Source organism: Adiantum capillus-veneris, chromosome 2, assembly GCF_014529385.1.
Source record: "Adiantum capillus-veneris isolate H3 chromosome 2, ASM1452938v2, whole genome shotgun sequence".
NCBI classification, from domain to species: Eukaryota; Viridiplantae; Streptophyta; class Polypodiopsida; order Polypodiales; family Pteridaceae; genus Adiantum; species Adiantum capillus-veneris.
The window spans coordinates 159,172,436-159,198,843 of record NC_140932.1 but is presented as its reverse complement, the minus strand read 5'-3'; positions in this window follow the sequence as shown (position 1 = coordinate 159,198,843).

The window sequence follows — 26,408 nt, the reverse complement described above, 5'->3', positions numbered from 1 at the left end:
CACCCCTCCTAGATGGCGTGCTCTGGGACAACTGTGTGCATGGCTGAACAATCGTGTATATGCATAGCATTGGTTGGTTCTACCATGCTTTGAAGATCAATGCAATTCAAATCATTATGATGTGCAAGAGGTGGGTCTTGAGTAATTTACTCAAGGGTTTCTGAGGTCGAGGTTTTTTCCTGCTGTTTCCCAAAGAGCAAATCTTGTAGCTTATGTGCTCTTTGCTTTATCGTACTACCAGGATGCTTTCGCACGTTGATTTCCTGGTCTATCAATATCAATAATGATGGTTGTTGAGCTTTAACTCGCCATTGGTATCTTGGTTTTTCTTTGATGAAACGTTGGGGTTGAGTGTTTTGAGACTTAACTCTCCACTGTTTCATTTTTACAGTTTGCGGAGAAGATAAGTGCTCCTTTTTCTTCCAAATCCATCTTGTTTTAGGTTCCGTGCTTGAAGATGCTCTTCTTTGTGTTTTGAACCTTGGAACCGTCTTTGGTACAATTGATGATGTTTTGGGCACCCAAATTTGAACGGCTTGTCCTTAAGTTCTGCTTTTGGCACCCAGATATGCGTGACTTCTTGCATGCTACTTGTCACATTTGCTTGTCTATAGGATGGAGAAGATTGATTGATTTGTGGTTTGTTCTGCTGGTATCATTTTTTCCATTCCTCTTTGCTTGGTGCAATTGGAACAATGCGTTGTCCGCCTTTAAGTGATAGATTGAGTTGATTGGTATCCCAATCTGGTACTGCCTTCTACATCTGCATCCATGAGATTCCAAGAATCATTGTTTCATTCATTGTTCATCTGGTAAGCATACAAATTGATGAGGGCATGAACATACATGTACTATCACATTTAAGTTGACTACTCCCAATGTCGGTGTTGGGTTCTTGTTGCATCCTTACTAGCCTATATTCATGATGTCAAAGACTGATTCATTGCTTTCTTGTACGTGGAATAACTACCTGCATTTACTCAAGATCCTGTATCGACCAATGCATTTGTGATATGATTGTTCAGTTGCTCTTTGATGCGAAGGTCCATTCCATCTAACCATTCATCATCTGTTGATACTGTATCCTTCTGTAATTCCCACAGTCAGTTATCTAGTTCCAAAGTGTTGATGGGAATAGGTATTTGTTGATTTTTGAGAGAAGATTTCCTTTTGAATACTCAAAGCCGAGCTTCCTCTTGGGCTTCATCAATAACATGTTGTTGTTTTATCTGTCTCTGCTTTGCTGCGTACATCTTTTCTAGCAATTCATTTCTTAGTGGAAAATTGTACTTCTTTAAACGGCATCCACTAATCCAATTAGCCATTGGTTCACCATCCAAGGTGGAAAACTAAATTGCTCACTTGGAGATATATCTTCAATGATAGACGGTGTCGATAAATTTGCGGTCTTGCTAGAAAGCACCGGGCTTTTGGGTGTGAGAGTTTGTGAGAGAACTCCAAAAACTATATGAAGGAGTTAAACCATAGATGCCATGAAGTAGAGGGTTTGGAAGGAAGTGCAATCAAACAAGCTTCATTATTTCTCTCTTGTACTCACACACAAAAAGAAAGAACACAAAAGAGAATATCAAAATAACACAAAAATGAAAACATCAAGGCTATGCTCATAACGTATCATAGGTAATATGAAAGGGTGAATAGATGAGTTAATGGCGTTTAATCTTTGCCAACCAAACAAGCTACAAATTGTTCTTTGGAATTGTAGCTTTATGCTTACAATAATATATATATTTTGTCTAATGATTGGGATTAATTGTGTGTACAGATCCTCTTGGTTCATAGCAAGATAACTACACTTACATCAAAAGAAAATTTATAGTTTATAAGAGGTAGTACGATGGGATCCGGTGAAAGAAGTATTTCATTGAGCCTTTTTGGGCCAAAGAGAAACACTATAGGTTGTTGAAAGTGTATTTTACGGCTAATCCATACGTTAATTCTAATAGATCGCACAGAGTGGAAGCGATAGAAATTCTCATCATGTAGATTATTCATCTAGGATAGTATGTGAGAAATGTAGATATGAGAGAAGTGAAGAGAGGAGAAGTTTTCCTCCCAGGCTCTATTCTTGCCCGTAGGCAATAAGGATACTGTGAGGAGAGATGTACATGTAGCAAGGAGAACCTAGAATTTATAGAGAGAATGAATTTCTAAGAGTGAGAGAGATAGTTTTGGTTAAGGAGATGAGATTAGATATATATATGTTAGACTAGAGATGGAAAAGAAAACAACAAGAAATCAACAAAATATCAATGTAGAACACATCTTACTTGTCAAACCCTTCGGCACCATATTTGATGGAGAGAGAAGAAGAGGAAGCAATTCAAATTTGATTGATACACCAAATCCAAGACCTTCTTTGATTAAAGTTGATCTTCCAAGGATAGCTTACAAGAATGGCTAGTCTTCCTCTAGGAGAAAATGTAGGCTTAGGCTTATGTTAATGGCTAAGTACAATTAAGCATTACTACTCACTCTCTCATGAATTCCTCTCATATATGGCTTGAATGCTTCAATGGTTTTCAAGGAAGAAGAGGTCCCCTTTTATAGGTGAATGGAACCCCTTAGGATTTACACAAGAAGAGAGGAGCCAGTGTGAACAATAACTGGAAACGTTGGAAATGAGTTGTCTCTGCATGATGTGGGCAGACTAGGGTCCAGTATTTTGATCATATCTCCTCAACTGTGGCTCCAAATAAAAAAGTGAAACTATGGGCAAGAAATTCAGCTCATTAGCTACGACTCCTATTTTATATACTTTTTCCAACTCAGTTTTGAAACTTGTGTAAAAAAATCATCAAAGTAGAGTCCATTTCTGGCAGCAAAAGTCTTCCTGTGGTCCCCTTAGCCTAGAATTTCATTTGATTCCAAAGGACACCTCATGCAATAAAAAAGCATGACATTGCTCCTTGACAAAGTTTTGTAATCATGATTGTAATAATGCATTAAAATAGGGGTATCTTTGAGAATCATGGAAGCTAGTGTCCCACTAGCATTTGATTTCTTCCTAGTAGCTATTTAAAAGAAATATAAGAAAAATATGAAAATTACATAGAATATATATATGTTGGAAGTTACCCTAGATATAGGATCTAGCTAGGGTGTGAGATTATAATGAGATAGTAGAAATAAAGAATCAATTCTTTTTGCCCCAAGTTAAAGAGGCGGAGCTATTGACGCTTTTCTCATATTACTTTTTGATGGTAAAGTAAGAATATGTTACCCTTGAGATAATAGGACGAGATTATACTTAGATATGCATATGTACATTATAGAAAATATAATTATGTATCTAAAAAAGCTACAAGATAACTCTTGTAACATGCGTTCCCACCATGTACGTGGCACAACACGACATTCACCCCCTCTAAACATGCACATCCTCTGGTATGTGCCACATTTTCTCTTTGTAAGATCAGCCCTCTTGTACATCTTCCATGTTTTCATCTTCACTTGCTGATTCCAAAGATTCATAGACTTCGCTTTGATTGTCACCTGTGTTTTCTTCTTCCTCAGCATCTTTGGGATCACTGTCTCCTCTTCTCTTAAACATTTTGATCCTTTTTCCTACAATGGGAGTCTTTACTTCTGTACCATCTAGTTCAAACAAGTTGTAAGTAGCATTTTCATGCACATGCTTTACAACATACGATCCAAACCATCTTTTTGAGAAATTACGCATGATTGTGTGCTGGTTATCAAGGCTACTATCATATACGAAAACCTAGTCACCTTTGTCAATTGCTTTGCTCCTAAGCCGATGTCGCTTATCAAAGTAGTCCTTGTTTTTTAGCCTTGCATTTTTGAGTCGTTCTTTTGCAGCCTCAATGTCTCTAGGTCTTCTCTCTAGTTGCCTTATGCGCAATGCAAGGAGACCTTCCCTGATAATCCCCTCTTGCCAAGGTAGTACATTCCATGTGGGAATTGTATCTTCAATCGGCATCACTGGCTTTTGACCATACATTAGCTCCGTAGGCATATAGCCAGTTACTGAGCTATGTGTTGTACAATCAACCCATAAAGCATATGGTAATAGTTTTGGCCACTCACCAACTCTTCCTTCGCAAGCCTTGGCCAAAGCTTTGATGATAGGAGGGTGCCCTCTTTCACTCTTTCCATTGTCTTCAAGGTTAAAAGAAAGTTTGATTCCTAATCTGGAAAAGAACTCCCTTGCTTCTTCGGCATCCAACTCACCTATGTCTGCAGTGATCTTTCCCACACAGCCATAACGGAAAATCACTTCATCAAGAAGGAATTTGCACACAGCTTCTGTGGTTTTGGCCCTTAAAGCTCTTCCTTCAAGCTGGTTAGTTAGGTCTTCTCGTGGAAGAACCGAGTATCTCATTTGCTCGAGTCCTAAAGGCATTGTGACTAGATCCACAACCCATTTATAGTGCATGGCTAGTGGATATGTAGGGTGCAATCCATCATGATGTCGAACATTTGAATACATTTGACAAGTTACACATGACTCTACAAATTGAGATACATCTTTATACATACCCTTCCACCATTATTTTTCTTTTAACTTCGAGAAGTTTTCCCACACACCCTTGTGTCCAGCCCATAGACTCTTATGAAACTCTTGCATGAGCTTTACTTGAGTCTCTTTTTTACATATAACCCTTTGTGGTGTAGCACCCTTTTGTTTAGGATGCTCCCACAAGTAACCATCCCTCAGAAAGTAACCATATGCTTTCCTGCGTATCCTCTTGAATTCTTGTTCAGACCAATCATCCTGTTTTGTTAGAGTACTCAAGTAGCTTCCAATAAGAAGCCAATCACCTTCATAAAGATCTTTCAAGAACAATTCAAGTGGATTAATCATGCAGACATTGTTACCTTTAACATGAGAGATGGAATAGACTTTGTGCCCATATCATCTCCCTCATCAATCATCTATGACTCATCTTCATACCTTGCCCTTGATAGCATATCTGCCACTGTATTTTCTTTACTTGCAATGTGCTTAAACTCAGGGTTTAAGGACTTAATGTAGGCAATCCACCACAACATAGCAATGTCTGGCGTTGAGGATCTTGTAATCATCTCAAGAAGTGGTAGGACAATGTGTTTCTACAACCACACATGCACCAATTAGGTACTCTTTCCCATTTTTCAAGGTTGTAACCATATCCCATAACTCTCACTTTATTTGTGGATAGTTTCTTTGGCGAGCACTTAGTACCTTTGCTCCAAATCTCACCACATACCTATGTCCTTCTTCGTCATCTTGCCCTATTGCCCATCCAATCCCTGTAGGACTGGTGTCTATTGTCACAATTACTGGACTTTGACACTCATAGTCTACCTTTCTCAAAGTTGGTGCTGATTAAAGCAACTCCTTAGCTTTTTCATGGATTTTACATGTGCTTTTGTCCATTTAAACTTTTGATTCTTTCTAAGCAACTGATAAAGTGGATCAACTACATGTCCATAATGTGGAATCTAAATAACATAAAAGACACATGCTTCCAGGAACCTTCTAACCTCAGTGATGCTAGTGCACGTTTCTTTCATTCTTTGGATGACATCTACCTTTGTTGGACAAGGTTTTGTACCATATGGTCCACACATGTGCCCCACAATGAGCACTTCATTGACACCAAACATAGAACTTTTGCCTGACAAAGTAAGATTCACTTCCTCCAACCTAGATAGAATTTTTTCCCAATCGTTTATGTGATTTACCACAAACCTACGACATCCCCTGAGATCCAAAGCTTCATCTTTGCCACTTTCTTCACATCCTTTGATAGGCAAACCATCAATGAAAGGCATTGTGATTTGAGGAATAAAGTCACGTAAGACCTTATTAATTCCATTCATCATATGTGCAACCGAGTTGGTTGCTCCCTGTGGCAAGGTACACATCCTTACCAAACCCAAAGGTGTCCTCATGGTTGTCAAGTCTCTGCTTTCCATTGCAACCTGAAATTGATCATACCCTGAGTAGAGATCCCCCATTGAGTAGATTTACCTCCTTGCAAATGCCTCTAATTGTCACCTTGTTCACTGGTTGCATATCTTGGATGAAGCATAGAGAACCATTCTTCTTTGGAAGTGTGAACCACCTGTTTGAGTATGGAGCACAAGAAGGATCTAAAATTCCCATTTTTATTTTCTCATTCAATAGCTCTACTAACTTTGGCAAATGAGCCTTTGGAACCGGAATAGGCCGCAGATTCCAAGGCACATGAGGTATTGTGAAAATTACCATAGGAGCTACAATAGAAGGATCAACACATCCTATCTCATGTGGCTCAAATGCAAAAGCATTACCATGCTTTGAAAGAATTTCTTTGAAGCACTTTGTCTCCTCCTGTGTTAGAAACTCCTCGCGACCAATCTGCAACTCTTGGAAAGACTCCTTTGTAAAGGTATGCCCAATCTTTTTAGGATTCCTCAAACTTGGTTGTAAAGAAGCCTGCTCAATCTTTTCCATGTTGTTGGGTGGTAAGGGTGAAGCTACTGGTTTCACCTTCTTTGCTACACTCTTGTATTTAGTTTCAAGATGGACTTTTGGGCCAACTGTTTGGTTTTCTCACTAGAATGGTAACCTAACAGGACATAAAAGCGTCCTTTTAGGGTTTTGGGAAAAAATTCCAAAACCATAGTAGATCCACTCATGTTGAAAAATCCTTTCATGAGCTTATAGTTCAATAACTACTACATATGGAAAAAATGAGAAACTTGTAATTTTTCTCATCCCTTGGTCACTACAAGCCTCCAAAGTTCATGGACCAATGCATTTTGCCCAAAACAACAATTTCTTACAGTTGATTGCATATAAATAAGAGTGGAGATTTTTGTAGGACATGAGATAAAATGCCCCGTTAACTTCAATGGGTTGGTGAACAAAAAATATGGTTGCTTTTACCTCACTAATTTTTTTTTTGGGCAAAAAAAAAAGGTACAAAAAAGTTTCATTTTTGCCATTCTGCGGACCTATCATCAAAGTATCTATAGTCAAGCTCAATACAGATACTATATACATGTTTTCTTAGTTCCCTTTGGGCCTTTGGATTCAAGAGGAGCCATGGAGCATGTCAAAAGGATAATGGATCTCTTACAATTGGAACCTTGGGGGCAATGATAAAGTGCTAAATACAGCAAACATGAAAAAATTGGGTTTAGCATTATGACCTCTAGAAACCCATAGAAACTACCCAATATCTAGCCAAGTTTGTAGTCTATGATTAGATATGTTCACTACCTAAAAAATATACACAATTGGCCTAAGAAACTAGCAATATTGAGAAAGTTATACTTGCTACTCTAAAATGTATTGTATTCTTCAGCAAACAATCAAAAAACTCAACCATCATCATATACTATGCTATATAGCATATTAGGTCCCCCAAATCTCAAGGAAGATTAGCTTTATGTTATACATTACACTTACACAATCAAAATTGAATTTGGATATCAAGAAAGCCACCAAAAAAATCATAAAAGTGCTAATTTTGGCCAAAAAACAAGATTATGCAATTCTTGTAAATTGGTCATAACTTTCAATCTTAATACTTAGCTCTCCCTACAAGCATCAAAACATGTTGAGAACTATGAAGGCCTAACCTCTAGCCATCTAAACCTCACAAACATGAAGTTTAGAGTGGTATAGTTGCCAAAAATTGAAAAAAAAACCAAAAATAGGACCCGTTTTTTCACACAGTTTAGGTTCAAAAATGTTGTGCAAGAGTAAGGTTAATGGTGAGATCGATACTCAAAAAAAAATGCTAAGTTTTTTTCAGCTCATAAGGCAACTTTGTGGATATATAGCACCTAGAAATTCATTTTCATACTCTTCAAATAATTCAATCAAAATTGTCACTTAACAGGACACAAAAGTGTCCAAGGACATAAAAGTGTCATGTTACCATTCTAGTGTTAAAGGCTTCTATTACTTGATACATTTCCATAGAGCAAACTTCCACAATTTCATTTTCAAGATGCAAAATAGACCCCATTATAGCATCAAGCTCACCCATAGTATCTACAAAAGAAACTTGTTCACACAAACCCTAAACATTTTCAGTAGGCTCTAGCAACCCACTCTTTTTCATGCCTATTTGTACATTATGCACATATTGCCTCTCACATCTCTTCAAATCTTCAAGTTTTGTAAAACATACTGATTCATTCCTTGTTACCAAGTAGCTCGTTGAAAAAGTTTCACTATTTTTGGATCAAGCGAGACCCTTTTTCTTTTTGTACCACTGCAATCCCGCTTTACAATGGTACTTGGCCAAAACCCATCATTTCTCTATGATCATGAAACTCTTTGATCGCCTTTGGTAGAGGATGTTCTCTCAAGTTGTCACGATTTCTTTCATGGTTTACACAAACTGTGAGAAATTGGACATCACGTTTACCATCTTTGCTGCGTATCCTAGCATATGCCGAACCATCGTCCATTACCTTTGTTTCCATTTGAACTCCCACAATGTAGGGCTGTCCAGAATGAGATGATATGAAGATGTATCCTGTACAAAGAAGTTTTGGTCAATCTTTAGATCACCTATTGTCCTCTTCACACCTATACATTCTACATACAATTCACCAGATGAATTGTTTGCCACTTTTACTATCCAACCATGATTTGTGTCCATCGACCATTTGCACTTGTTGTAAAGACTCTTTGACATTATGTTTATTTTTGAATCATGGTCAATCAAGGCAACAAATGGCTCTTCAAGATCTCCTACCTTGACCAAAGTTTCTGTAGTAGCCCTTGCCCAGTGACTTTGTGAATAGTAGCTCCTAGGAATAGCTTCAACTTATTCATCATCATTTGAGAGATGCACTTGCTTCACTCTCCCACTAGATTGGTAGCATCCTACCACAGCTCCATCATCCTACTTATTTTGCAATTGCATTCCTTGTGTCTTCAAGGTTTCTCCGTCAACCTGTGGACGAGCAACCTCAGCAAGAGTTTGCCTCTTTCTCTTGATGATGTCAATGATCTCCTCATGGAATTCACGCTTTGCAATGCCAAGGACTTCTCCCGGAGTGAACTCAATCTTGCTATTCAAAATCCTTTCCTCCAAGAATTCCTTTAAATCTGTAGCAACCTCAATATCAGATTGTAGTTTATAACTTGGGCCTTTTGTCTTAGCTTTTGTTGGATCTTTCTTCTTTCATGTTGTTGACTCCTCCATGAGTACTTCAGGTGGAGATGCTCCTTGTGTTGAGGGTGTTTGAGAAGGCATTGAGTCACTTCTTCCCCCACTTCTAGAAGCTCTTTTTGATAGTCCTTCATTAGCATTCTCACATATGTGCTTCTCTTCTGCAATAGCCTCATTTTGTTGGCATTTTGTAATGTGGGCATGCACTGACAATGAATCCATTGGATCATTCCATCCTGTTTCTAGACGTATGCAATCACCTGCTTCATGTAGAATCTCTTTTGTAAGCTTTCCCTTTTTAGCTAATGGCATGACATTTGGCCAAATTTGACCATGATGGTCACTCACCTCTTCATCACTAAGATGCTCAATTTTTACTCCATAAGTAGTTGCCTCAACTGAAGAGGTGGCATGGTTAGTTTCCATATCTTCAACTAAGGTTTGCATTCGCCCCTTCCCAAAGTTAGTTCTCAAGGGTAGACATGTCTCTCTTAACTGTATTTTACCATCCTTAGAAAAGACAACATCTTTTGACAAAGCATCACTAGAATCATCACAATCTCTTCTTACATGGTCTGTACTATCACACCAAATACATCTATTAACAAACCCTTCTTTGGGCTGTTGCCTTTGCCTAGGAAGTGGCCCTGACGGTTGGCCTTTTTCTTCAAGCTTTGCAAGCTTCACATTTAAGTCACGCATTCTTTCACAAGCTCATCTAGCATGGACTCATCAAACTTAGGAGCGATAAAAGTAGGCTTTACCATTTTGTCAGAAGTTGAGGTGGAAGGACTTGTAGTGTTTACTACCATCTTGTCCCTTCTTCTTTGTCGTTTGGCAAGCAGTGAGACAACACCTTCAATCTCATTCCAGTCGGTTTTTAGTCCTTGCTCAACAACTTTATCTTCAAGAAGAAGCTCCAAATTTTCTTGAAACTCTTTACCTGCAGCTTGTAAGAAAAGATCTGTCTTCTTTGCATCTAGTGTGGCCCTTTCTGTCCTGGTGAGTTGTGCATAGCACCGCTCAAATTCCCTAAGTAGCTCTCTTATTGATAGTCCTTGATTTGGCTTGTCTACCCATTCAAAGAATGTCCTTTTGGTTACTCTCTCAGAGTCCTCCATGAATTATTCCTCCTTCAAAGCTACTTTGAGTTCTTCCCAGTTTCTCCCATGCCCATGTTTAATTCCCCTAACATGTTCCCTAATTTCTGGAGCAACAACTAGCTCAAAGCTTTGAATCATCTCACCTTCTGACACGCGATGCAGCTCCATCTCCTTCACATACTCGCTTAAGTACTTGGTTACATCTTTGCCATTGAACTAATCCATTCTATTGACGACTGCTTGTATGGCCTTCGTTGCTGAAATCTCTCTTCTTTCAGTGGCATGTTGTTGTTGCATGAACATTGCAAATGCTCAAAACATTTGCATTGTTGCTGGGTCAAAATGCATACCCTGTTGCTCAACATGACCACCCATGGTTACCCAAAAAGACCATATTAGGTAAAGTGGGAAAATCCCAATTCCCAGGTTGGACAACTTTCAATATATCATGTATAAAATATAGAGATTTTGTCAAAAATTTGGCGTATCAAGAGGGATAGAAAACGTTGACTATTGGAGTTGTCATAGGAAACGTATATCCACAAGGTCTTGCAATTCTTTAATATGCAAGGGGGGGGGGGGGGGAAGCATTGAGTAGCCCAATGTAGGCATATGAAAAACTTAGCAAGAATGATGCTCCCAAGTCTAATGCTAAGAAAGAAAAAATGGACAAGGTGCTATATTCTTTAGCAGTTGCTAGTTTTATGTATGCCATGGTGCCATATTCTTTAGCAGTTGGTAATCTTATGTATGCCATGGTAGCCATGAGATTGAACATTGATTTTGCAGTGGGAGTGATATTTATAGCAAATCCTGGTAGGAAGCACAGTCTCATTCCACTTTATGCACATACAATACACAATGAAAACAACTAAAATATCATGGTTTCAATCAATTGGATTATTAGGAGAGGAGTATATTGCATCCATTATCGTTGTCTATGTTCTACTGTCCTACCTACAACTTATCTCAACATGGAGAGCTTGGTTTCTAGGTCCACCACTTGTCCAAGTTAATGTAAAAGTGACTCAAGGTTCACAACTTGTGAAAGCAAGGATCCATTGAGGAATACAATCCACTTGGCTATTTTTCCTTAATTTATTGCATGTGACATTTAAGCAAGGTCCACTTCTAATCTATAACTTCTTAATTTGAGGCATGGGGCATACATAAAATATGTAGCATATGATCTATTGCCTCATAGGAAGGTTGGTTTCAAGGTGCACTTATCCATGCTAGCCTATCTTGGAGAAATGATGGAGCTTGCTTCTCTCCTTGTTTCAATGGAGACTAGCTTGGACAAGTGGTGGACCTTTGCTTCTCTCTATGTTTCAATAGAGTTAGCTTGGACAAGTGGTGATCTTGGAACAAAACCCCCATGTAAAACATATCATGGGTATTCCAAGTGATTAGAAAGATTACCATTTAAGATATAACCTTATAGGTTGGACAACTAGATCTTGGCTTGGAGAAATGGTGGACCTTTGATTCTCTCCATGTTTCAATGGAGTCTATCTTGGAGAAATGGTGGAGCTTGCTTCTGTCCATGTTTCAATGGAGCCTAGCTTGAACAGTTGGTGGACCTTTGCTTCTCTCTATGTTTCAATAGAGTTAGCTTAGACACGTGGTGGATCTTCAAAATAAACCAACTACTATCAATGTTGCCTAGCTTGGACAAGTGGTGGAGTGTTTCTCTACTCCATGTTTCAATGGATCTTAGCTTGGACAAGTGTTGGACCTTAAAACAAAAACCCCATGTACAACATAGAATGGATTTTCTAGATTTCAATGGAGTCTAGCTTTAACAAATGGTGGAGCTTGTCTTCATCCATGTTTCAATGAAACTAGCTTGGACAAGTGGTGGACCTTGTAACAAACCCTCCCATGTACAACATATCATTGGTTTTCTAAGTGATGGGAAGGAATACCATTCAAGATATAAACTTATAGCTTGGATAAGTAGTTGACTTTAAAACCAAATTCATCATAATACAATGAAATACAGGTCAGCCAATTCCTAAATCTTGAGACCAAACCTCCCATGCTATTAGAGATAATATATTGGATAAGTGGTGGACCTTCTATTATTTTCCCATGCCTAGTTTAGACAACCGGTACACTTCGCACCTATAAAGGTTGGACGAGTTGTGGAGCCTTGTTTCTATCCATGTTTTAATGGATCCTAGCTTGGACAAGTGGTGGACCTTGGAAAAAAACCTTCCATGTACAACATATATGAGGTTTTCCATGTTTTAATGGAACCTATCTTGGACAAATGGTGAAGCTTTCTTCTCTCCATGTTGATTTTGGAACTACCTTAGACAAGTGGTGGAGCTTTCCTTTTCTACTCTTCATAATACAATGAAGTATATGTTGGTTACATGGTGAATCTTAAGGCCAAACCTCCCATTTTACTAGAGATGATAGGTTGGACAAGTGGATCAACCTTCTATCATTTCTCCATGACTATATTGGACAATTAGTAGACATAACATCTCTCTATGTTGTCTAGAGATGAGCTTGGACAAGTGATGGACCCTGCTTCTCTCTTCCCTTGGTTTACTAGTTTGAAGACTCAGTATATATACTTTCTTAGATCTAGCTTGAACAAGTGGTGGACCTTGCATCCACAATCTTAATTCAGTACAAAAAAGTATATGAAAAAATAACATAGGAATCTTGGTTTGAAGGTCAAGCAATTAGGTTCCAAATGCACATTATAATATATATTTTCCACCCATATTAAAAGAAAGTTAAATATGTTATTACCAAATTGACAAAGGTAACGTCCAAGAATTATATCTTTCCATCTTGTCAGATCTAAATCTTCATCAAGGCGACATGCATGTATACATCAACTTTCAAGCCATTCAAGAATACATGCACTTAGATTCCATAGTTTTGTTTTCAAAGTCTTTTAGGTTCTAAAACTCTTTCACATAAAGTATGTAATGACAAAATTCTTGAAGCAAACATTTGTGCCCAAGAAAAAGATCCCTCTCACATATTTAAAGTCCATGAATTCTCTGATCCACACTTACAAGTTTTATTTTGACATCAAACATCAATTCTTTCATAGTTCCAAATAAATGCAACCTCGATATGAATTGACAAAAAATGAATTTCTTTTACTATATGACCCAACATAGGCCCCAATCAAATAAAAAATGAGTCCCCAAAAATTTGGGTGCACTCTAGCAATACATCAGAGTCCCCTTACAATAGGATGCACTCCAATAGTACATTGAAGTCCCCTTAGAGTAGGGTGCACTCCATTCAAGTGTTCATAAAATTGACACACCTTTAAAAAAAAGACTATATCAAATTATACAAATGTTGAAAGATACACACTAGAATAAAAAAAGCATCTTATAGCCATATTTATTCAATGCTTTCGTGTTGACAAGTACACACCAAGGACATAATTTGTCTCAGAATCACTATACTGATTTACAATTGTGTTGTATGTATAGACTCTCTTATCTCTTGCATACAACCATCCTACCAACCATGGAATTATGGTTCTCTGCAAGAAGTTTTGAAGTTGCTCGGAAGTTTGCCTCCACATCTTTGGAAATATATGATATGTCCCTGGCATGTTCCACATCACCCTATATGGAGTGTCATAAAAAATTAAGGTATTGTTTGCATCCAAATCCTCAAATATCTTCCAAATATCACTCAGATTTTTGTGATAAACCCTTGTAAATCCTAACATGATATTTGGATTTTGGCAATTTTTGTTACTCATAAACACCTTGAACTTGGTATACTGCTCAGGAAAACACTTTTGTGTGATGCGTTGCACCCTTGTTAAGTTATAGCAACTCCATATCCATAGCTCAAAGTATTCAGCACAAAAATCCAAAAAACTTTGTGCGTCTGGTCGCACCACATGATAAACTTCATCTTTGTCCTCCACAAGTCGCATGTGTTGAGCCCAAGATGGCATAGAATCTCCATGTTTCATTTCAACTGTCTTGAGAAGTAACCCCTTTAGATCCAAGATAAGTACTCTTTTGATGTCCTTGAAAGCAAGTGGTAGGTGATAAGGAGGTGATTCATTCCTTGGACAAGGTCTTGGAGGAGGTTGGATGGGTAATTCAATAGTTTTCTTCAATTTATGCCAGCATATAGCCAATCCATTTTTCTGTAATGGTTCTGAAATTAAAGAACAAAAACACTTAATGCAAACACAACAATAGACATGAGTTTTACATTGTCTACCCTAAGGTTTTATTAGATACCAAAATCCATCTATGATCTACTCATTAATAGAAAGAAAGTCAAATTAAAATCCTGACTCTTTTTTATGCTACACTCTCTCTTAGTCTCAATACCATGGAGTTCAACTAGACTTAAGTCAACTAATAACTACTACTTGTTAAAGGTATGCTTGAAGTGTATAAGGCTTAACCAATGCTCTAGTGTAGAATGGGTATTTAGGTCTCAAGGTCTACCACTTATCCAAGCAAAGATCCATTTAGATATGGAAACCCAATTTTTCTTAATATAATGATATAGAGTGGACAAGTGGTGAATCCTGAGACCAAGCCACTCATGCTACTAGGGATAATAGGTTGGACAAGTGGTGGACCTTGAATGTAAACCCCCCATGTACAAAGTATCAGGGGTTTTGGGTATTTCAATGGACTCTAGCATCTTGGAAACATGGTGGAGCTTACTTCTCTCCATGTTTCAATGGAGTCTATCTTGGATAAATGGTGGAGCATCATTCTCTCCATGTTTCAATGGAGCCTACCTTGGACAAGTGGTGCACGTTTGTTTCTCTCTATGTTTGAACAGATTTAGCTTGGACAAGTGGTGGACCTTGGAACAAAATCCCCATGTAAAACATATCATGGACATTACAAGTGGTGAGAAAAAATACCATTCAATATATAACCTTATAGGTTGGAAAAGTGGTGGACCTTAACACCCAATTATTATTAATATAATGACATAGAGTGGACAAGTGGTGAATCTTGCGACCAAACCTACTAGGAAAAGTACGTTGGACAAGTGGTGTACCTTGAATGCAAACCCCCCATGTACAAAATATTACTCATGCTACTAGGAATAATTTGGTATTAAGGTCCATGTTTCAATGGAGCCTAGCTTGGAAAAGTGGTGGACCTTTGTTTCTCTCTATGTTTCAATAGAATTTGCTTGGACAAGTGGTGAACCTTGGAACAAAACCCCCATGTAAAGCATGTCATGGGCATTACAAGTGGTGAGAAAAAATACCATTCAAGGTATAACCTTATAGGCTGGACAAGTGGTGGACCTTAGCACCCAATTCCTCTTATTATAATGACATATAGTGGAAAAGTGGTGAATTGTGAGACCAAACCTACTAGGGATAATAGGTTGGAGAAATGGTTGACCTTGAATGTAAATCACCCATGTACAAAATATCATGGGTTTTGCGTATTTCAATGGAGCCTAGCATCTTGGAGACAGGGTGGAACTTACTTCTCTCCATGTTTTAATGGAGCCTATCTAGGAGAAATGGTGGAGGTTCCTTCTCTCCATGTTTCAATGGAGCCTAGCTTGGACAAGTCGTGGACCTTTGTTTCTCTCTATGTTTGAATATGGTTAGCTTGGACAAGTGGTGGATCTTGGAATGAAACTCCCATGTAAAACATATCATGGGCATTTCAAGTGGCGAGAAAGGATACCATTTAAGATATAACCTTATAGGTTGGACAAGTGGTGGACCTTAACACAATATAATGACATAGAGTGTACAAGTGGTGAATCTTGAAACCAAACCACTCATGCTACTAGGGATAATAGGTTAAACAAGTGGTGGGCCTTGAAATAAAACCCCCTAGAGTGTTTCAATGGAGCCTAGCTTGGAAACATGGTAAAGCTTGCTTCTCTCCATGTTTCAATGCAGCCTATCTTGGATAAATGGTGCAGCATCATTCTCTCCATGTTTCAATGGAGCCTAGCTTGGACAATTGGTGGACCTTTGTTTCTCTCTATGTTTGAATAGAGTTATCTTGGAAAAGTGGTGGACCTTGGAACAAAAACCCCATGTAAAACATATCATGGGCATTACAAGTGGTGAGAAAAAATACCATTCAATATATAACCTTATAGGTTGGACAAGTGGTGGACCTTAACACCCAATTATTCTTAATATAATGACATAGAGTGGATAAGTGGTGAAATTGGGACCAAACCTACTAGGGAAATAGGTTGGACAAGTGGTGGACCTTGAATGTAAACGCCCCATGTACAAAATATCACTCATGCTACTAGAAATAATTTGGTATTAAGGTCCACGTTTCAATGCAGCCTAGCTTGGAAAAGTGGTGGACCTTTGTTTCTCTCTATGTTTCAATAGATTTATCTTGGACAAGTGGTGTGCCTTGGAACAAAACCCCCATGTAAATCATGTCATGGGCATTACAAGTGGTGAGAAAAAATACCATTCAAGCTATAACATTATAGGTTGGACAAGTGGTGGACCTTAACACCTAATTCCTCTTAATATAATGACATAGAGTGGACAAGTGGTGAATCATGAGACCAAACCTACTAGGGATAATAGGTTGGACAAGTGGTGAACCTTGAATGTAAACCCCCCATGTACAAAAAATTATGGGTATTGGGTATTTCAGTGGAGCCTAGCAACTTGGAGACATGGTGGAGCTTATTTCTCTCCATGTTTCAATGGAGCCTATCTAGGAGAAACAGTGGAGGTTCCTTCTCTCCATGTTTCAATGAGCCTAGCTTGGACAAGTGGTGGACCTTTCTTTCTCTATATGTTTTAATAGAGTTAGCTTGGACAAGTGGTGGACCTTGGAATGAAACCCCCATGTAAAACATATCATGGGCATTTCAAGTGGTGAGAAAGGATACTATTTAAAATATAACCTTATAGGCTGGACAAGTGGTGGACTTTAACACATATTTCTTCTTAATATAATGACATAGAGTGTACAAGTGGTGAATCTTGAGACCAAACCACTCTTGCTACTAGGGATAATAGGTTGGACAAGTGGTGGACCTTGAATGTAAACCCCTCATGTACAAAATTATGGGTTTAGGGTATTTCAATGGAGCTTAGCTTGGAGACATGGTGGAGATTGCTTCTCTCAATGTTTCAATGGAACCTATCTTGGAGAAATGGTGGATCATCCTTCTCTCCATGTTTCAATGGAGCCTATCTTGGACAAGTGGTGGACCTTTGCTTCTCTCTATGTTTTAATGGAGATAGCTTGGACAAGTGGTGGGTCTTGGAACAAAACCCCTTTGTAAAACATAGCATGGACATTACAAGTGATGAGGAAAAATATCATTCAAGATATAACCTTATAGGTTGGAAAAGTAGTGATGGACCTTGACAAGTGGTGAAGGATACCATTTAAGATATACCCTTATAGGTTGGACAAGTGGTGGACCTTAACACCCAGTTATTCTTAATATAATGACATAGAGTGGATAAGTGGTGAATCTTAAGACCAAATCACTCATGCTACTAGGTATAATACGTTAGAGAAGTGGTAGACCTTGAATGTAAACACCCCATGTACAAAATATCATGGTTTTAGGGTGTTTCAATGGAGCCTAGAATCTCGGAGACATGGTAGATCTTGATTCTTTCCATGTTTGAATGACACCTATCTTGGAAAAATGATGGAGGTTACTTCTGTCCATACTTCAACGGAGCCTAGCTTTGACAAGCGGTGAACCTTTGCTTCTCTCTATGTTTGAATAGAGTTAGCTTGCACAAGTGGTGGACCTTTGCTTCTCTCTATGTTTGAATAGAGTTAGCTTGGACAAGTGGTGGACCTTGGAATGAAACCCCCGTGTAAAACATATCATGGGCATTTCAAGTGGTGAGAAAGGATACCATTTAAGATATAACCTTATAGGTTGGACAAGTGGTGGACCTTAATACATAGTTCTTCTTAATATAATGACATAGAGTGTACAAGTGGTGTATCTTTAGACCAAACCACTCGTGCTACTAGGGATCCTAGCTTGGAAAAGTGGTGGACCTTGGAAAAAAGTCCCCCTGTACAACATAGATGAGTTTTTTCATGTTTTAATGGAAGAGAGATTCGACAAATGGTGGAGCTTGCTTATCTCCATGTGGATTTTAGAACTAGCTTGGACAAGTGGTGGAGCTTTGCTTTTTTACTCTTCATAATACAATGATGTATAGGTTGGTTACATGGTGAATCTTAAGGCCAAACCTCCCATCTTACTAGAGATGATAGGTTGGACAAGTGGTCAACCTTCTATCATTTCTCCATGCCTATAATTAGACAATTAGTAGAACTAGCATCTTTCTATGTTGTCTAGAGCTGAGCTTGGACAAGTAGTGGACCTTGCTACTCTCTTCCCTTGGATTATTAGTTTGAAGACTCATTATATATACTTGCTTAGATCTATATAATTACTCATTAGTTAGGTTACAAGTGGGTATGTAATTTGTTAGCCTCAAGGGACTTTGAATATTGAATAGTAAGAAAGTCAAGTGTTGGTTTGAAGATCTTTTGCTTATCTAAACTAGACTCTAGCTCAATAATAAGTTTCATAAGTTCCACGAATTGTCCTATATAGGCTCCAAAAGAGTCTTAATTGGTTTGTGCTAGATTCTAACTTCCTTGATGGGGTAGAATCCTAGAAAAATGAGGCACTATAAGTTTTACCTTAGCTCAAATGGATTTTTCACTTAAACTCGACTGCAATTTGGCTATTTAGTCTTTGTCTCGATGGAGTTTAACACTAGATACATAGTAGTGATATTTAAGCTTCATGTCTCTTCACTTGATGGAGATATGAGACCATACTTTCAAGGTCACCACTTGTCTTACCTAAAGACCAATGTGAGACATGGGAGCAAGAAAGCCATCGGATATTGTTTTAAGGACTATTACATAGGCAATCAATAACTTAAGTAAAGCAAAAAGACTTGGATCTTTCACAATTAATAACTTAAGTAAAGCCAAAAAGACTTGGATCTTTGACAGTTTTTTTTCAAACTAAAAAAGCACAATCTCATGCTAACAAAACTATAAATCACAATTGAAAGGTTTGAACAAGAAAAAGATCAACAATCTTAATAAGAAGGATACTTTTCATTTCATTTGATGATAACAAACTAAAATAAAGTCTCTCAAGAAATTGATAAACAAAAAATGTAGGTGACTGCTTCATTATTTTGAGCAAAAATATCAAAATCTCTATTGATTGAGCTCCATCTAGTAGTATCCTTTGTAAGATCCTGCAAGAAGGAATAAAAAGAAAGATTTGTTAGATACCATGCACATGAGTGTTCAAGCATGTGTATCAAGAATATATGACATGTCACAAGTACCTTAGGGTTGCTTTCTATCCAGCCTTATACTACAAGAGGTTGTGTGCTCTTGTGACGCTCTTAGCGACGAAAATACATTGGGTTTTTATAACCCCCAGCGTCGCTAAAACCATCGCTACGAGCGTCGCTACGAGAGCGTCGCTATATGCGTCGCTATATGCGTCGCTATGAGCGTCGCTATATAGCGACGCCTATAGCGACGTTTACACAGAAGACTATAGCGACGCTCATAGCGACGCTACAGAGCCATAAATAGCGACGGTTATAGCGACGCCCGAGAGAATATTTTTTTGGTGGCAGGGCATTGAATGCCTTGCCACCCATCAACCATATTGTACTTGATTCACTTTTTAAAAAAAGTGCAAAGGTAGATAATAGACCCAAAATAGTCACCCACAATATGCATTGTCTGCAAAATTGACAATTGTACACATCATAGGCAAAATGAATTGATTGGCAAATGTAATAATGACAATTGTACAACATCATAGGCATAAAGAATTGATTGGCAAAAGGAACTGCGGTGACAAATGTAATAATATACATGGTTCAAAAAGACGTATAAAATCCGTCTCATGATACATAAGCTATGAGAAACCCTAAACTAATGCTATCTAGCTACGGCTAAACTGACGTCGTCTAGTCAGACGTCTCATCGCGTCCAAGCGGTGTATCTGTCGGATTCTGCAAAAAAAGACAATAAGACAGCTTTCAGTAAGTATAAACATATAACGACATTTATAAAACAATACAAAAAATAAAAAAGAGTAAACCCTAATACTAACCATGCCGCCGCGAGAACTGAGAATGTCCATCAAGGCGTTTAAGCCCTTCCTGCCTGCGTACTCGCGCTCGTACGGTGTGGGATCACGTCCTGTCATCGACCACTGTCAAAACATACAAAGATTTCATTATGTTAGAACTAAAAAACTCATAAACCCTAAACTATCGAACATGCATAAAGAGCAATGTAAAAAGACTTACAAAATCGGCCTCAAATGATGCCCATCCACCGCTCCCCAAGTGGTGCGAGCTCCCTGCCTCTGCTCGCGCTCTGGCTGCATCCTTTTGTTGCTTCCACTTGTCGGGATTCTTGCGCGCTGCTTTCTTCGCATTCTTCCAATCTTCTTTGGCCAGCCAATCTGGCCTGTTCCACCCATTCTTGATTGCTTTTTGCACTTCGGAACGCTTGTATTTGCAGTATTCGTGCATTCGAATCTTCATCAGGTCTTCATTGAAGCGCTGATCCTGTGTTGGAACCAGGAGTGCTTTCAATCTAGACATACGTGCTCCATTATACAATGGCGTATCGGCTTCACTTTTCATATCATCATAGATAAGCCTTTCTGAATCCATGATCGTCTCGATCATTTCATCAATCTCGGGCTCAAACATTGCCTCATTGGGAATGTGCTATGCATGATCATCCCCCGAGCTGTCAGAGGCTACATCTTGTGGCCTCACATATGCTGCTTGACCAAAGCGCCTGTGAACACGTCTATTGGGTTGCAAGATTGCTGCTTGTTGGCCAGCGTCAGAGTCCGACGAGTTATAATTGGCAACAACTCGATCTATAATAGATGGATCGAACTCGCCAAATTCGCGAACGTGCTGCAAAGAAACACGTCTTGTCCGTCGCACAGCATGCTTGCATTGATTACAAGGACATAAGACCCTCGTTGAGAGATAGGTGTTTCGGTTGGACGGTCCCACATCCTCGTCGCTACTCATAATGAGGATAAAAAACTTATAACCTGGACAACAAATTTAATATTCTATTGGCATTCTTCGTCTTATCTCTCTCTCTCTCTCTCTCTCTCTCTTTACCTCACATTCTCTAGTCATGTCCAATCCCCGCACACCTCGGTCTAGAGGTGCACGGAGATCAGAACCACCGGGTTATAATCTCGTCTTTATTGGTCAATACCTATATTTGTGGGTACAAGAAATCTACACACCCACGTCTACATGATACTGCATGTAGTGGACAAAACCCCTTTGCCTCTTCTCTAGCTGTAGCACTTCACTTCATCTTAACATCTTTTCACAGTAGATCTTTCACTGTTCGTCTAACTCTAAACCCTAAACCGTAAGTAATTCTTGCGTGGACTCGATCTAACGTAAATAAGCGTAAATCTAAATAAACGTAAATCTAACTAAAAATAAAGCTAAATCTAATTTAACGTAAGTCTAATGACTAGAGGTTGTCTAGATGGTCATTGTGTCGGGGATGTAGTGACTCTTGCCGCCCTGAAGATCCACCTTCTTCCCTATCTTCTGAAGACATTTCACCAGTACTTTTGGATCGACGGAGCCCACCATGAGTGAAGGCAGCAATACCCTATATTCCATTGAGGGCTTTCTTCACCCGCTTCATGCAGGCATCGCAGTCTATGGAGACCTAAATCTAATCTAATATAACGTAAATCTAAATCTAGCTTAAATAAACGTAAATCTAGTTAAAAATAAACCTAAATCTAATTTAATGTAAGTCTACATATAACCTAATCTTTAACGTCTTTTAAGATAGTTTCCTACGACGTTATAACTCTCTTCTTCTTGTGTGTGTGCGCGTGTGTGGATGTGCGTGCCAATAAAAAGAGATAAATGGTATAACCTTTCTATCACCCATGCCAAGTATGATAGATTGATTATGCCATTTCCCTCTTGAATAATAGGTCTTGAGTTCAACTCCTCGTCGGCTAGATCTTTAGGTCTTTTAATTTTAATTAGTTTCCTACGACGTTAAATTAGTTTCTCTCTCTTTCTCTCTCAATGTGTGTGCGTTTTTTTGGATCGTATGCATGTTTTCTCTCTCTTTTCCTCTCTCAATGTGTGCGTTTTTTGTTTATGCATGTTCTCTCTCTCTTTTCCTCTCTCAATGTGTGCGTTTTTTGTTTATGCATGCTCTCTCTCTCTTTTTCTCTCTCAATGTGTGTGTGCATTCTTTGTTTATGTATGTGTGTGTGCGTTTTTGTTTTTGTTTGTACTCTCTCTTTCTCTCTCTCTCTCTCCCTCAAAAACACTATGTGTGTGTGTGTGTATGTGTGTATGTGAGAGAGAGAGAGAGAGAGGGAGAGAGAAAGAGGGGAAGGGAACATGAGAATGAGGAGAGGGAAGGAGCATACCTGGCTCTCCTTCCTCTCCTCGTGTGTGTGTGTGTGTGGAGAAGAAAAAGAGAGAGAGAGAGAGAGAGAGAGAGAGAGAGAGAGAGTGAGGGAGAGCATTACCTGCTCCTTGCTTGAGGGCGCCGAAAAACTCAGATCTGAGATCTGAGTTTTTGGGCGCGCTCGGTTATTTTTTTACCCCAGCCAGCGTCGCTATGAGCATCGCAAATTTACAAAGAAATTTGCGACGCTCATAGCGACGCTTATAGCGACGCCGGGAATTTTTTTTTTGAGCGTCGTTGTGTGAGCGTCGCTAATATGAAGAGCCTCTTGTAGCTAGCTAATTAGAAGATTGTTCTCAGCTTTCACCTTATTTATATAAGCCTTTGCTGTGGTTGCCTTCAAAACTCCTTTTGTGTTACAACCCAATTGCCTAGCTAAAGTGGTCAATTGTGACGCCTTCATGCTTTCAATGGGTGTACGCTCCTTTGCCAAGATCTCTTGTATTTGGGCTCTTCTCATTTCATTGCGGTGGCTTGTGTCACTTGCATCTTCAATGATAGTTTCATCTCTGTCACCTTTTGCAGGTGGTATTCTTCTTGTAAAGAACACCTTAGCTGACCAAACATCATTTTTCTGCTTCCAATACTCCATGATTTGTTTGTATTCACTATCATTTGTCACTATAGGTTGTCCATAATGATTAGAAGCAATTAAATCACGCACATCCCTTCTCTCATCAAGCTGAATCAAGTATGGCAGTAGCTCCTCCAAGAGCATATTGTCAACCATCTTCTCAGCATCAAATTGTGGTGGAAAAATGCAATTGTTTGCTGGTGAAATACATCCCTTGTAAGGAGAGTCATCAATAAGCACTGTTCTTTGTGGATCACATTCAAACCCCATGGCAATTTTGGCTAGAGGCTTGAACATTGCCTCAACGTTTGGATTGTCGGGTCTAAACAATTTTTGAGTTTGAGCGGTGTAGCAAACATCTTGCGACCAAATTGCAAAGAAAGGCAATGTATCCTCAGCTAAGTTGGTTAGTGCTGCAAGGATTTGATACACATTATTCCTAGTAGCTGTCGACCAAATTGCAACATTAAACCTTTGTAAAATAGTCTTCAAGAATTGCATGCAACTTGGCCTGAGTATAATATATCTTTTTGAATCCATTTGCACTGAGTTGTGGTGTGAGGATGGTTGAGGGGAACGTTTCAACAATAGAACATTTAAATCCAATATAATTGTAAGCATGGATTTCTCAACATCTACGCTACATGACGTAGTACCAATTGGCAATAGCTCGTGAGTGGACTTTTCAGTCTCTTTTGATGTATGTTGCATTTTTGAAGCATCGATTTCTTGGTTCTCATTATTGGAAGCTTGCTCAAGTTGCACAACACTAGACTCTAGTATAGAAATATCATCCATCTTGGGCACTTTAGAAACCATAGAATCTATGGATTCTATAGTTGTTGACTGAACCATAGGGGCATTATCCATCCCAGTTTGTGAATCTAAGAAAACACACACACAAATGGTATCTCAAAACCACTAGAATTTTATTCACCATATTTATATGTAGAACTCCTAGTAAGAAATTTATTTAAGGTAAAGTCGTTAGAATCCTTGCAACCATTTTCAGCATTCGTACACCAAACACCACTTGTCTAAAATACAATCTACTAACTCAACATTTTCCATCCTACACTTTATTAAAGATGAGTACTTAAAGTGAAAACTAAAAGCCACCCTTGTTGAGGAAACATGGATACAAGGTCCACCAAATGTCCAACCTAGACTACAAGAAAATAATTAGAGATTTGGCTTAGATTTGGATTCAAAGGCCACCACTTATTCAAGTAAGATAACTCCACTTGTTTAAGACAGTAATGTTTGAAGCCCCACCACTTGTCCAACCTAGACATTGATTAAATTTTGGTAAGATTTATCACAAATCTAGAGTAGAATCAAGATTCTATGGCCAAGGTAGTCAAATATGTTAGACAACACACAAAGCATAAGAGCACTCTAGATTCTCGTTGAGCATAAACTAAACAATAATCAAATGTTATATTTACTTGAGATTTCATCCATGAAAAATGAAAATGATGCATGTACTTGAGATTTCCATCCATGTACAATACTTTACAATGTCAAGTAAAGTTATAGTCAGCAAACAACTCTTCTCCTACTTCAACTTGACAAATAGTCTCAATGCATACATGGCCATATTCTTCTGACTGATGTGTGAAGAGGTGCATTTATGCCAAGGTGGCAAATTTGGATCAAATGTATAGCGTACGTTGGGACAGACATTTGTACTATGAGAACTATTTATATAGCCCGACACGTTTCCTTCTTCTACACAACCAATAATGTATGATTGATCTTCCTCTTCTTCTATGTTTGGATCCTCTAGAAGAGAATATTTATAAGCTCTTGGAAATATTTTGCATATCTTTTTCCAGTCTTGAAATCTATACTTATGCCTCCATAGTTTAGAATAGTCAAACCACTTTCCAGGGTAGTATGCACAAATAGCCCATAACCAGCTCCTTCAATACATGAAAGTCGCACTTCAAAATCCACACTGTTAATATGGAAAATTACATCTTTGGGAATAGGAAAAGTTGGTGTCCCAAAAGGATCTTCATGCCAATCATAGTGTGAAATACATCTAGTTTTTATATCACTTAACTCCTTTGTGTCTGCAAAAAGAAGAAAATATTATGCATAAAATAATGACAATATCAAAGAAAGATATCATTATTTTATAGTCCAATAGGTCCATTGTATGGAAGACTTAGAGTGCCTCTTACATGGTGCCTCCAAGGTTTCCAAAAAATAAAATCATTGGAAAAAAAAGGCCACTGTGTCTCTAATCTATTGCCCATTTGAAGCATAGAGAGAACCAAGGTCCACCACTTGTCCAAGCTAGACATGGAGCATTGACACAAGATCCAACACTTATCCAAGAACCCTATAGTATATGTGGTAACATGGGATGCATTGATGCAACAAAAGTAGTCTAGCCTCCTCATCCATCTCTTTTTTCTTGTAGCCTAGAGGGATTAGTTTCAAGGTCTATCACTAGTCAAAAACGACACATAGAACATTGATACAAGGTTCCACCACATGTGAAACCTATCATCTCTAGTAGCATGGATGGTTTGATATCAAGGTTCATCGCGTGTCCTACCTATACTCTATTGTAGCATATAGATTCTGGTTTGGTGGTACTACACTTGTCCAAACTTGGCTTGTTGTTGATTTCTGGAGGTAATCAAGGGTCCTCCACTTGTCCAAGTTAGGCATATAAAACAATTGCAAGGTCCACCATGTGTACAACATATGATTGATTATAGCATGCATGGTCTTATTTTATGGGCAACCATCTTCTCTCCAACATGTGTCCAACCTCGGCTCCATTGAAGCATGGAGAGAAGCAAGGTCCACCACTTATCAAAGCTATTATTTTCTCCCAGTGCTTTCAAAATCCATAATACGTTGTACATGGGGGGGGGGGGGGGGGATTCTTGTTTCAAGGTCCACCCTTGGCTAAGATTGGATCCATTGAAACATAAAGAGAAGCAAGCTCTACCATTTGTCCAAGCTAGGAGCCATTGAAACATGAAAACCCCATAATATGTTGTATACGGGGGGTGTTTTTCAAGGTCTACCACTTGTCTAAGCTATGGTCCAT